Source organism: Lontra canadensis, unplaced genomic scaffold (genome assembly GCF_010015895.1).
Source record: "Lontra canadensis isolate GAN:19392208 unplaced genomic scaffold, GSC_riverotter_1.0 scaffold80, whole genome shotgun sequence".
Taxonomy (NCBI): Eukaryota; Metazoa; Chordata; class Mammalia; order Carnivora; family Mustelidae; genus Lontra; species Lontra canadensis.
In genome coordinates, this window is record NW_022631074.1 from 8815236 (window position 1) to 8827370 (window position 12135).

The 12135-nt window shown below is 34.3% G+C and overlaps 1 protein-coding gene across 5 annotated transcripts in view; it reads left to right on the top strand.

Annotated features, from left to right (window-relative positions):
- EPHA6 (EPH receptor A6) overlaps nucleotides 1-12135 on the top strand; it is an 835383-nt gene that overhangs the window by 422383 nt on the left and 400865 nt on the right. The gene's annotated exons all lie outside the window — the stretch shown is intronic.

Sequence of the window (12135 nt, forward strand, 5' to 3'; positions counted from 1 at the left end):
CTGTCAAATAAATAAATAAAATCTTAGAAAAAAATAAAATCTATGCACTAAATATTTACTACATAAATTAGTAAATTAAGTATGTGGATATGTATACATATATATTCACATGCACAAACATACAAAATTCTACAATACTCAAAGTAAACCTTATAAAGCTTTAATACATGATACTTTTGTCCCTTAGTCTTAAAGTGCTCACTAAGGACATCAATAGTAAATGTCCTATTCATAGGCTCACTGTCCCAGAACAGATATTCAGAAGACACAGTGTTTAGCTGTGTAAACCTAAGCAGGAATGCCCTGAAAATATGCAGAAGATATTATTGTCCATTTGGTTTTATGGGTCTCTAGGGCCTGAAATTTCATATCCTGTGTACATAGTTTAGTCTTCTATTTGCCATCTGCATACTCATGAATGTATAGCTCATAATGCCATTATTTTTTTTTCTCTTGAAATGTCCAGTAGTTTAGTCATACAGAGAGGCAGGAAACAGCTGGTCAGAATCTGATCAACTCTTAAGTTCTAGTCCCTAAACTGCTACTATCCAGCTGTGTAAATTTAAGCCAGTTATTTCATCTTTCTGGACCTCAGATTTTTCATTTGCAAAATGAGAATATTACATTGAATAACGTGTTGAACATTCTATGCACACAGTCTTTTTATATTTAAAATCAGTTTTTCTTAATCCCAAAGACTTGATATAGTAAAATGAGAAAATGTAGTTGATAAAGATGCAAAAGTTTGTTTTTTGTTTTTTTGTTTTTATACCTCCTCTAAGAAGATACCTCTTCCCTAAAGTCTTACTGTAGCTTTCCAGGCAAACAGTTCCTGCTATAGTTCTTTACACTAATACTTTGCAGTATTCTTGAAAGTTCGCCATGGTTTTTTCAGGTTATAGTTATTTTTAGAAGGTTAAAAAAAAAAAGATATCTCAGCAATAGTTCCTCCCATGTTCAAGTCAGTATCACTTTATACTCAGTGAGAAAACAAATTTTTTATGGTTACTGGAAAGTAAAAATATATGTTACATTGGAAACCTGAATATGGGGGCCTAGGTGGTTCAGTGGGTTAAAGCCTCTGCCTTCAGCTCAAGTAATAATCTCAGGGTCCTGGGATGGAGCCCTGCATTGGGCTCTCTGCTCTGCAGAGAGCCTGCTTCCCTTCCTCTCTCTCTGCCTGCCTCTCTGCCTACTTGTGATCTCTGTCTGTCAAATAAACAAATTGAAAAAAAAAAAAGAAAAAGAAGAAACCTGAGTATGTAAGTAGAAACAGTTATGATTTAAGCTTAAGAGGAAAAATGTCTCTTCATCTTTTGTTTTATTTCACGTTTTGTTCTCTGTCACTTTCAACCTTTTTGTTTTTTGGTTTCCACTTGTTTTGATCATATGTCAATTTCCTAAGACAGTACCTAAAAGTCACTTTTTTCAAAGTGGTTTGTGTGTGTTCTTTATTCCATCACTTAATTCCATATGTAATAAATTCCAAATATGATTTGGTCTTTTGGCAATGGAATTTATGCTCCATGAGAATGGACTTTTTCACTGTTTTATTGCTTGGTTCATTTTATCCCTGGAGTCTCAAACAGTACATTTATAGTGTACTGAGCCATGAACAAACATTTATTAAGCCACATTATATGATCAGTACTCTATAGTCCATCATACAGTATAAGTAAGAAAGGAAGAAGCTAGTGTGGCTTCCTCAAACACCTTACTTTAATTGGGGAAGCAATGTTAGCAGACTAAAAAAGTCTCACAAAGAAGAAAAGAGATAATATTTTTTTTAAGTTAAGTGCTTCAGTGGTAAGATACAGACTGTGAATGCTTTAGTTCAGAAGAGTAAAGATTAATTGAGCTGGAATACTTCCTGGAGGAGTTTTACCTTAAAGGAAGAACAGCATTTGGAGTGGCCATCTAGGAGGGTTGAGCCTTTAGATGATGAAGGCATGCGGGAGGAAAAAGTTTTCACTATTTGTTTCTGGAGGGGTTGTGGAAAAGCCTAATTCTTCTCACACATTTCTGAGGAAGCCTTCACTGAATCAAGATTTACACCACAGTCAGTCTTTGATAAGAAAATTATAGAATCATGCTCATTCAATTTAGGAAACAATTTTGTATGTGGTATTATGGATTAGGTCTTAGTAGCAGTATTATTTTCTGCTTCCTCTGAGCAATGCCAGATAAAAAGATTTGAATGTCCAAGGTGAGATTTACCAGACAGGGAAGCTTACTTTTGGGGGTGGGATTTGTTCTTTTAAGGAAATAGGCTTAGCAAAACATATTTTCCATCTAGGAGCAAATTTACATGGCACTGTTATAAGATGCACAGTTTTGATAGTGATTTATAAACAGCCATTAGAGTGGGATACTCGTTGTCTTCCCATAGCAACATCTCTGAGCACTAAGCACTTTTTGGTCAAGCCCCTAGGATTTAACCACAGGGCGTTCAGTTATAAAACCATTTTTCATCGATCTGAGCTGTTGAGTTCTTAACTGTAGCTTATTTTCACTTTGATTTTGAAATCCATAAATGCCAGTCATAGCATTTAGGAACTAAAATCATTGGCACAGGAATTTAAATGAAGAGTGATAAATCAAGGCTGCCAGTGGCTACTGCCTCAGCCAGATGCAAACACCACAAGCACAGTTTTTAATAGCTTTGCACGCCTAATTTCAAATTAAGTGTGACAAATTAAGCAGGAAGTTAATTACTATCTTGAAACAAATAGTCTGATGTTGATTGGAAAGGGCATCATAAAGCTGTGTTTTACCTTAACAGAATACCCAGAGGAAATATTAGAAAATAGAGATGTACAAATAACAATTAGTTCAGGTAAAAAAAAGGGGGGAGGGATGATTATTATGCATCTGGTTAGATAAGTCCAGGTATTTGAAAAGGGGACTTCCTCTGAGAATAGTTTCATTAGTTTAAAACAGGAAGTGAATTTGCAGAAGCATCAGAATCTTGGTACCTACATACTGAATGTGGGAAGAGAAGGCTTAAGTACGTATATCTGTACTCCTGCTGACCAGATAGAAGACCTGTCAACTCTCTCTACTCCCTCATTTATTTTTTCTGGGCCTGCACTCTATGGTTCTTCTTGTATTTAAACATTTGCTGGACAACTATTTCTTCTGTAAGTGACTTTCTACTTAATGTTTTTTGTTTTTGTTTTTGTTTTTTTGTTTATTTTCAGCATAACAGTATTCATTATTTTTGTACCACACCCAGTGCTCCATGCAATCCGTGCCCTCTCTAATACCCACCACCTGGTTCCCCCAACCTCCCAACCCCCTACCTCTTCAAACCCTTCAGATTGTTTTTCAGAGTCCATAGTCTCTCGTTCACCTCCCCTTCCCATTTCCCCCAACTCCCTTCCCCTAACTCCCCATGTCCTCCATGCTATTTGTTATGCTCCACAAATAAGTGAAACCATATGATAATTGACTCTCTCTGCTTGACTTAATGGTTTTTTAAAATATTTTTTGAGAGAGAGAGAAAGTACACACAAGCAGGGGTGGAGGTCTGGGAGGGGCAAAGGGAGAGAAAGAGAGAAAAATTAAGCAGGCTGCATATCCAGCATGGAGCCCTGATATGTGGCTCAATCTCTCAACCCTGTGAGATCATGACCTGAGCTGAAATCAAGAGTCAGAGGCTTAAACAACTGAGCCACCTAGGCATCCCTTGACTTAACGATGTTTAATATTGTTAGAAGGAATAGAAGGAATGTTTCTAGAAAGAATATGTTCTTTGGAGTTCAAATGAATTTTAAGAAAGATAAAGTCCAACCTTCATTTACTGCAGTGAAGTTGCAGATTGCTTACTGTGTCAGATACTGCTTCTAGCACTTAGCATTCATTCATAAAATAAACCAACCCAATAAGGTATTGTTTGGGGTGTTTTCCAGATAAAGAAATTGGCACACAGAGACTAAGTAAAAAGTATCACCAGTTGGACCATGGACAATCCAGAATTTGTAACCAAACAGTCTTGGTCCAGAAGTCTGAACTCTTCACCATTAGGGCACTTTGCCTTTTGAAACCTGAGCCTGGAGAGAGCTGTGGTAGTTATAAAACTAATTATTTGTCATATCTGATTCTCACCAGTCTTTTTGCTTCTCTGCCTATTGCAATTGAGAAACATACACTCATCAGAAAATCAAAATTAACAAAGATTAAGATAGCCTTTTGTCAGACTCTGTAGAAAATGTGGTAAGCTACCACAGTGAATGTATAGACTTCAGGTGGCTTTTGAGTACATGAGCTTGGAGTACATGAACTACACTAGCCTCCCACTACAACGTCTTGCCTAACTTGGAGGAGACCATAATCAGAGGAGGATACTTATAATGAAAGGTCTTTCGAGATATTTTATCTTGAGTCTAATACAAGTATTTTTGCTCTTTCTTAATATCCATATGCTCATAATACATTTAATAAATGTCAGGAAAAAACAAAATTAAAAGATATATTTAATAAGGATGAGTTCAAATTTAAAATGTATATATTTTCTGATATACCTGTACCTATACTATATTTTGTCAATTCAAATTCCATGTAGGGCAGGACTTTTTGTTTGTTTATTTGTAATGTTTATTTGCTATATTCCCAGTGAACCTGCCTCCTACTAGACATCTAAGACATATTTCTTGAATGGGTGAATAATAAGTGAATATTTTTTTAAAAGTTAGCTTTATGATGATTTATTAACCACTTTATAATTAGTCTAATATGTCTATAAATTAGAATTGATAGACAATTCTGTAGCAAAACTAGCTAATATTTACCATTCAAATATCTTTTATTTTGACATTTTAATTCTAGTCAATTATTAAAATACTATGTAGTCAGGCTTTTTTTTTTTTTTTTTTTTAAAAAGCGTTAGTTGCTAAGCAGAATCAATTTATGTGGGGCTCCTGAGTGGCTCAGTGGGTCGAGCATCTGCCTTCAGCTCAGGTCATGATCTCAGAGTCCTGGGATTGAGCCCTGCATCAGGCTCTCTGCTTGGCGGGGAGCCTGCTTCCCCCTCTCTCTCTCTGCCTGCCTCTCTGCCTATTTGTGTGTGTCTCTGTCAAGTAAATAAATAAATAAAATCTTAAAAAAAAAAAGAATCAATTTATGTTTATTAATGACCATGGCTTACAGATGTGTTTCTGGAGATGTATAAAACATATCAAAATTATTTTAAAGAACCAATGTTTACAGGTGTTACCACAGCCAATCTAAATAATTCCTGCTTTCTAATTAGAAATAAATTGAATTCATTGTTGTATCTTCAAGACCCAGTATCATGCCCAGCACCTAGATGGTATTCATAAATATTTGGTGAATAAAGGAATACATGATTAGATGAAGGAATGCACTTTTAAGTTAAAATTTTATGATGCTTTACTAAAATGCCTTCTACTTAGTGAACAAAAAGTGATTTTGTTACCTAGGCAAATAATATTTACAAAGCAACAGTACAACTACTTTTCTTCACTTATGATAACTTCTAAGATACGTAAAGATGTAAAACTTGTTATTCTTAAGAAATAATTTCAATAAGGAACTTAACAATATCAATTTACTTATTAATGTGTTTGTAAAGGATGTAGAATAAAAAAAATCCTTAAGTTACAGTTTTGCATGATTATATCAAAGCTGTTTTCTTTTTTTTTTTTTAATTTTTTTATAAACATACAATGTATTATTAGCCCCAGGAGTACAGGTCTGTGAATCGCCAGGTTTATACACTTCATAGCACTCACCATAGCACATACCCTCCCCAATGTCCATAACCCCACCACCCTACACCCCTTCTCCTGGCCCACCTCAGTTTGTTTTGTGACATTAAGAGTCTCTTTTGGTTTGTCTCCCTCTCGATCCCATCTTGTTCAATTTATTCTTTTCCTTCTCCCCAAACACCCCCCACCATTGCATCTCCACTTCCTTATATCAGGGAGATCATATGATAGTTGTCTTTCTCCAATTGACTTATTTCGCTAAGCATAATACCCTCTAGTTCCATCCACGTTGTTGCAAATGGCAAGATTTCATTTCTTTTGATGGATGCATAGTATTCCATTGTGTATATATACCACATCTTCTTTACCAATCGTCTGTTGATGGACATCTAGGTTCTTTCCATAGTTTGGCTATTGTGGACATTGCTGCTGTAAACATTCGGGTGCACGTGCCCCTTTGGATCACTACGTTTGTATCTTTAGGGTAAATACCCAGTAGTGCAATTGCTGGGTTGTAAGGTAGCTCTATTTTCAACATTTTGAGGAACCTCCATGCTGTTTTCCAGAGTGGTTGCACCAGCTTGCATTCCCACCAACAGTGTAGGAGGGTAAATATCCTTTCTCCGCATCCTCACCAGCATCTGTCATTTCCTGACTTGTTAATTTTAGCCATTCTGACTGGTGTGAGGTGGTATCTCATTCTGGTTTTTATTTGTATTTCCCTGATGCCGAGTGATATGGAGCACTTTTTCATGTGTCTGTTGGCCATCTGGATGTCTTCTTTGCAGAAATGTCTCCTCTGCCCATTTCGTGATTGGATTATTGGTTCTTTGGGTGTTGAGCTTGCTAAGCTCTTCATAGATTTTGGATACTAGCCCTTTATCTGATATGCCGTTTGCAAATATCTTCTCCCATTCTGTCAGTTGTCTTTTGGTTTTGTTAACTGTTTCCTTTGCTGTGCAAAAGCTTTTGATCTTGATGAAATCCCAATAGTTTATTTTTGCCCTTACTTCCCTTGCCTTTGGCGATGTTCCTAGGAAGAAGTTGCTGCGGCTGAGGTCGAAGAGGTTGCTGCCTGTGTTCTCTTCAAGGATTTTGATGGATTCCTTTCTCACATTGAGGTCCTTCATCCATTTTGAGTCTATTTTCCTGTGTAGTGTAAGGAAATGGTCCAATTTCATTTTTCTGCATGTGGCTGTCCAATTTTCCCAACACCATTTGTTGAAGAGGCTGTCTTTTTTCCTTTGGACATTCTTTCCTGCTTTGTCGAAGATTAGTTGACCATAGAGTTGAGGGTCTATTTCTGGGCTCTCTATTCTGTTCCATTAATCTGTGTGTCTGTTTTTGTGCCGGTACCATACTGTCTTGATGATGACAGCTTTGTAATAGAGCCTGAAGTCTGGAATTGTGATGCCACCAACTTTGGCTTTATTTTTCAATATTCCTTTGGCTATTCGAGGTCTTTTCTGGTTCCATATAAATTTGTTCCATTTCTTTGAAAAAAATGGATGGGATTTTGATAGGGATTGCATTAAATGTGTAGATAGCTTTAGGTAGCATAGACATTTTCACATTTTCACTCAAAGCTGTTTTCTAAGTTATACCTTCTTTTGGTATAATTTCGACACACAAAGTTTACAAAGTCAAAATAAGAAAAAATATAAGACAAGGTGTATGTTGCTAAAGAAGAAAATATAATGTGGTAGATATGAGATTGAGGGCCCATAGTTCCTGGTTCTTATTCTGATTCTGGCCACAAATTTGAGTCAAACCGGAACATCACTGTAGTTTTCTATGCCAGATCTTTTTTTATGACATAAACAGGATAGTTTATAATAATTATTCCAAATAAAAAACAGGACTCTATATAGGTAGATTCTAGATCTGTTGATGTATTCCCCTATAATCTTTTTTTTTTTCTGTAAAGGGCTAGATAGTAAATATTTTCAATTGTGCATGTCATATATTCTTTGTCAGACTACTCAGCTCTACCCTTGTAAAGGAAAGCAACCATAGACAATACATAAATGGAAGAGCATGGCTGTGTGCTAATAAAACTTTATAAAAACAAGCATACTGGGGCGCCTGGGTGGCTCAGTGGGTTAAAGCCTCTGCCTTCAGCTTGGGTCATGATCCCAGGGTGCTGGGATCGAGCCCCGCATCGGACTCTCTGCTCAGCAGGGAGCCTGCTTCCTCCTCTCTTTCTGCCTGCCTCTCTGCCTGCTTGTGATCTCTGTCAAATAAATAAATAAAATCTTAAAAAAAAAAAAACAAGCATACTCAGTTTATAAACCCATACCTAGATGATAAAGCTTTTATGTTCTTAGATTAAGTAAGTGGATGCTTTTGATTAATATGTTCATAACTTTTATTTTAAAAGTAGTTTAAAAGGACAACTGGAAAAAAATATGCTCATAACTTAATATCTAAAAGGAACGATGCTTTAAAAATCTAGGTTGTTTTTCTTATTTAGAAATAAACATTTTAGGGTCACTTGGATGGCTAGGTTCAACTCTTGATCTCAGCTCAGGTCTCAATCTTAGAGCTGTGAGTTCAAGCCCCGGCATGGAAGCTACCTTAAAAAAAAAAAAAAAAGACATTTTGAAGTCTAAATAGCTGGTAATTTTATTTAAAAAATTAAAGGCGCATGAAAAAGGGTATTTGTGACTTTAAGTCTTCAGAAAACAGTGTGAGGCATTGTTAATCTTGACTAATAAGAAAATGAAATTATGATCAATTTTCATATAATAAATGTGTACTCATAAAGTAGTGCAATTTTAAGAAATTTTAATATTACCTAAACATAATCCCTTCAGTTAGCATGGCAAGTAATAAAATTTTATAATTCTCTGGTTCCTCCAATTCCAGATTTCATTTAAGGATGAGCAATACAAAACTAAATTAAATTTAATGGAGAAAAATAAAATGCTAATTTCCAAGTTAACAGGAATTATTATCACATGAATATTAGTTACAGAGGTTTTACGTTAAAAGCAAAACAAAACTGGACTTCTGTGGAGGTTTTATTACCACTAACCAAAACAACATATTCCAGCTATTTAGCTTTTACTTTATTTGATTATTGCTTACAAATTTAGTAAATCTAATTCAAGAGCCATTGGCAAAAGCCTAGGTGGACTGGTGTAGTATGAGAGGACTATAATATTGAACTGATTTGTGCCAAGATAAGAATGACCTTTCTCCATCTAACATTTTTCTTACCTTGACAAACTGCACAAAACCTCTAGGAAACTAGTAAGAATGAGCTAAAAGTGTGGTACAAATACAATACAAAGAAAGAATAGAATTTAAAAATCTGACATCTGGATTTTTTTTTTAAGATAGGCCTGTACATAACTATTTCAACAGAGATTTCCATGAGATTATTTGCATATAGATAAAGTCATTTATGTGTAAGGTCAGTTTATACTCCACTCTCCATTAGAAATAAACGGGAATAAAGAGGGTTGTCATAAAATAGAACCAGAGGCAGAACTATTGAGATCTGTAGCTAATGTTTTGTAACCACAGTAATTTGTTATTTTAATGTTGAAATATGAGTTTAATCTGCTGTTAAGAGAAAATTACCTGGTTACATTTTTTGTTGTGTTTATTTGCTTATTCAAATTTTGAGTATGGGTCGCTATACCTGTGAACATTCTGTTGATTTAAAGAAGTAATTAAATAACAAATGATCCCACAAGTCAGTTTAAACAAATGTAATATATTTGCCCTCTTTTTCCTCTTAGTACTTTTTTTCTTCCTATAGGCTCTATATTTGTAGGAAATCACTTAATGTCCTTTTTTTCTGAACACAGATGATTGGTCCTCTGTGGTCTGAGACACCTTTTTCTGCCCAATAAAAGAGGGAAATATAATCCTATTTAGATTCACTTTCATAATGCTTGTCAAAGTCAGCCCCTATTAGAATAATAGTTTTTAGATCAATAGAAAGGAAAGAAGGAAATAACACAAAAATATTATTCACCACATCTTTCCTGAGATACATACAGTATGTGTCATATAATAGACCTTCAAGTAAATGTTGGTTGACTGACTAAATAAGTGAATGAATAAATGAGAAAAATAATTTGTATTTATATTTACTATTCATATTTTAAATTTGAAGGTTACTTACTTTGGTTTATGAAGTGTTGCTTTGTTTTGTTTTGTTTTGTTTTGTTTCATTTATTTCCTTCTCTTGACCCAAATGGAAGAAAATAAAGGTATTTAAACCTAAAAATTACCAAACATGATTACAGTAGAGTAAGGTTAAATGGGGGTCTTCTAGGTCCAAGAAAGAGTTGTGGAAGTGTTCCTCTTCACTCTTATAATTAGGAAAATACTCTATAGCTGTTTTTGTTTTCTGAGCAATAGAGAGGTTCCCAGGAAATCATGCCTGAAAATGGAGAAAGTGAAGATGAGTAAATAATTCTATCAGTTAAGAATGCATTTGGCTAAAAGTAACAGAAAAACTGAGTTTCTTAAACAAAAACGGGGTGCTTTATTTGTTTTTGTTTTCTCATGTAACAGGAACAGAGGTAGAATCTTGGTGGAGATGGTAAAACTATTCAGTGATAACTCATGGTTTTAGGATTTTCTGTATTCCTGCTCTATCACACAGAGTGTTGGCGTCTTTCCTCCTGCAAAGATGCTAGCTGCACATGCAGGCAGCTTATCTCTTTTCAAGGCAGAAAAAAAGAATGTACAACAAAATAACATAATAGCTCTGTCCCTTTTCATTTGAAAAGAAAAAACATTTTTAACAAACCGTAATTAGCAAACTTCCGTTTAGATTCCATTAGTCAGAAGGTGGCCATATAGCTATCCCCACCTTCAAGATAGGCTGTAAAATCAAGGTTGGTATATTTCTTTTTTTTAATTATTTTAATTATTTATTACACACACACACACACACACACACACACGAAGGGGCAGGCAGAGGAAGAGGGAGAAGCAGGGTCCCCACTAAGCAGAGATTCACCCCCCGCAATGCCCCAGGATCATGACCTGAGCCAAAGGCAGACACTTAACTGACTGAGCCACCCAGGCACCCCAAGTTTGGTACATTCCAATCCTTACAAAGAAAAAAAAAACATCAAAGAACACACCTGAAAATGGACATTAAGTAGACTAACCTATAGTGGGTGCCCCAATAATCTTTAGCAAGTTCATTAATTGAACTATAGATTCTGAGAAAATTAACCAGGATGACTATGTAAATGAATTATAAATAGCATTTAGATCATAATTTTATTTCTAGGTTTGGAAAAAACAACTGTGAGGCTAAATACTAGAACCACTGGAACTGGGTATTTGGGAAATGGAATGATACCTTTTTTTTTTTCTTTTTGCTATTGCATTTTAAAAATACTTTATATTGAGATATTTTATTAAAAGAATAAAGAATAGATTTTCTAAGAAAATCATTATAGAGAGAAGTTAGAAGTTTTTTATACTTTAATGTTGATTATACTTAATAGTTAATAATTCTACTTTATAAAATATTGGAAATTAAAGCACTACATGATTAATACTACTTACCATCAACTAGTTAGTATAGGTAGGAAAATAATAAGTTATGGTAGCCTATCTTGAAGATATCACTACTCTAATTTAGGATATCTTTACATTTATTTAATCTACAATACACAGTTGAGTTAAATCCATATATTGTTGGGCTGATGATAAGAAATCTTTTTCAAATTCACAAAAGACAGGAATAACTACTTGAATTTGTTTTTAGACAGATATACTCCATCATATCAGCCAATCATTCTTATTTTTATTGTTCTTTTTCTTGTGGCTAATCATTTCCTCTTCATAATCATGATTTCAATTTCATAATCATGTTTTAAAATCTTATTTTATTTTTTATGATTTTAAAATATAAAAGCTCTCTCTATATATATATATATGTATATATATATGCACACACACAACATACTTAAATGTTCACAAGAATCCATCAAGTAATTTTGAAGAACACATAGACAAGTTTTAACTAATCTAGAGGACATAAAGTTTTAGGAAGGAAAAAACACAATAGGAAAATTTCAAAATCTAGGATCAAATGTTACACATGCACACACACAGATTTAAATTCTCAATATATCTAAAATAACATAAGTGGCTTTAAAAGGCACAATTTTTGTAATGAGCATGAAAATGGGTGAATCTTTCCTAAGCTACAAATATAAACCAATCAATATTAGAAGCACTAAAATTATGGTTTCAATGGTCCAAACACAATTAAATAATTTTAAAAGAAGAAATTAAAGTTACTTATAAGTTATTAAACAATTGCTCTCATTAGTAAGAAAATAAATACAAACATTATAAATGGGAACTTTTACCTATGAAATTAGTGTGATTAAAAAATACAAATTTAACTGGTGAGGGTGTT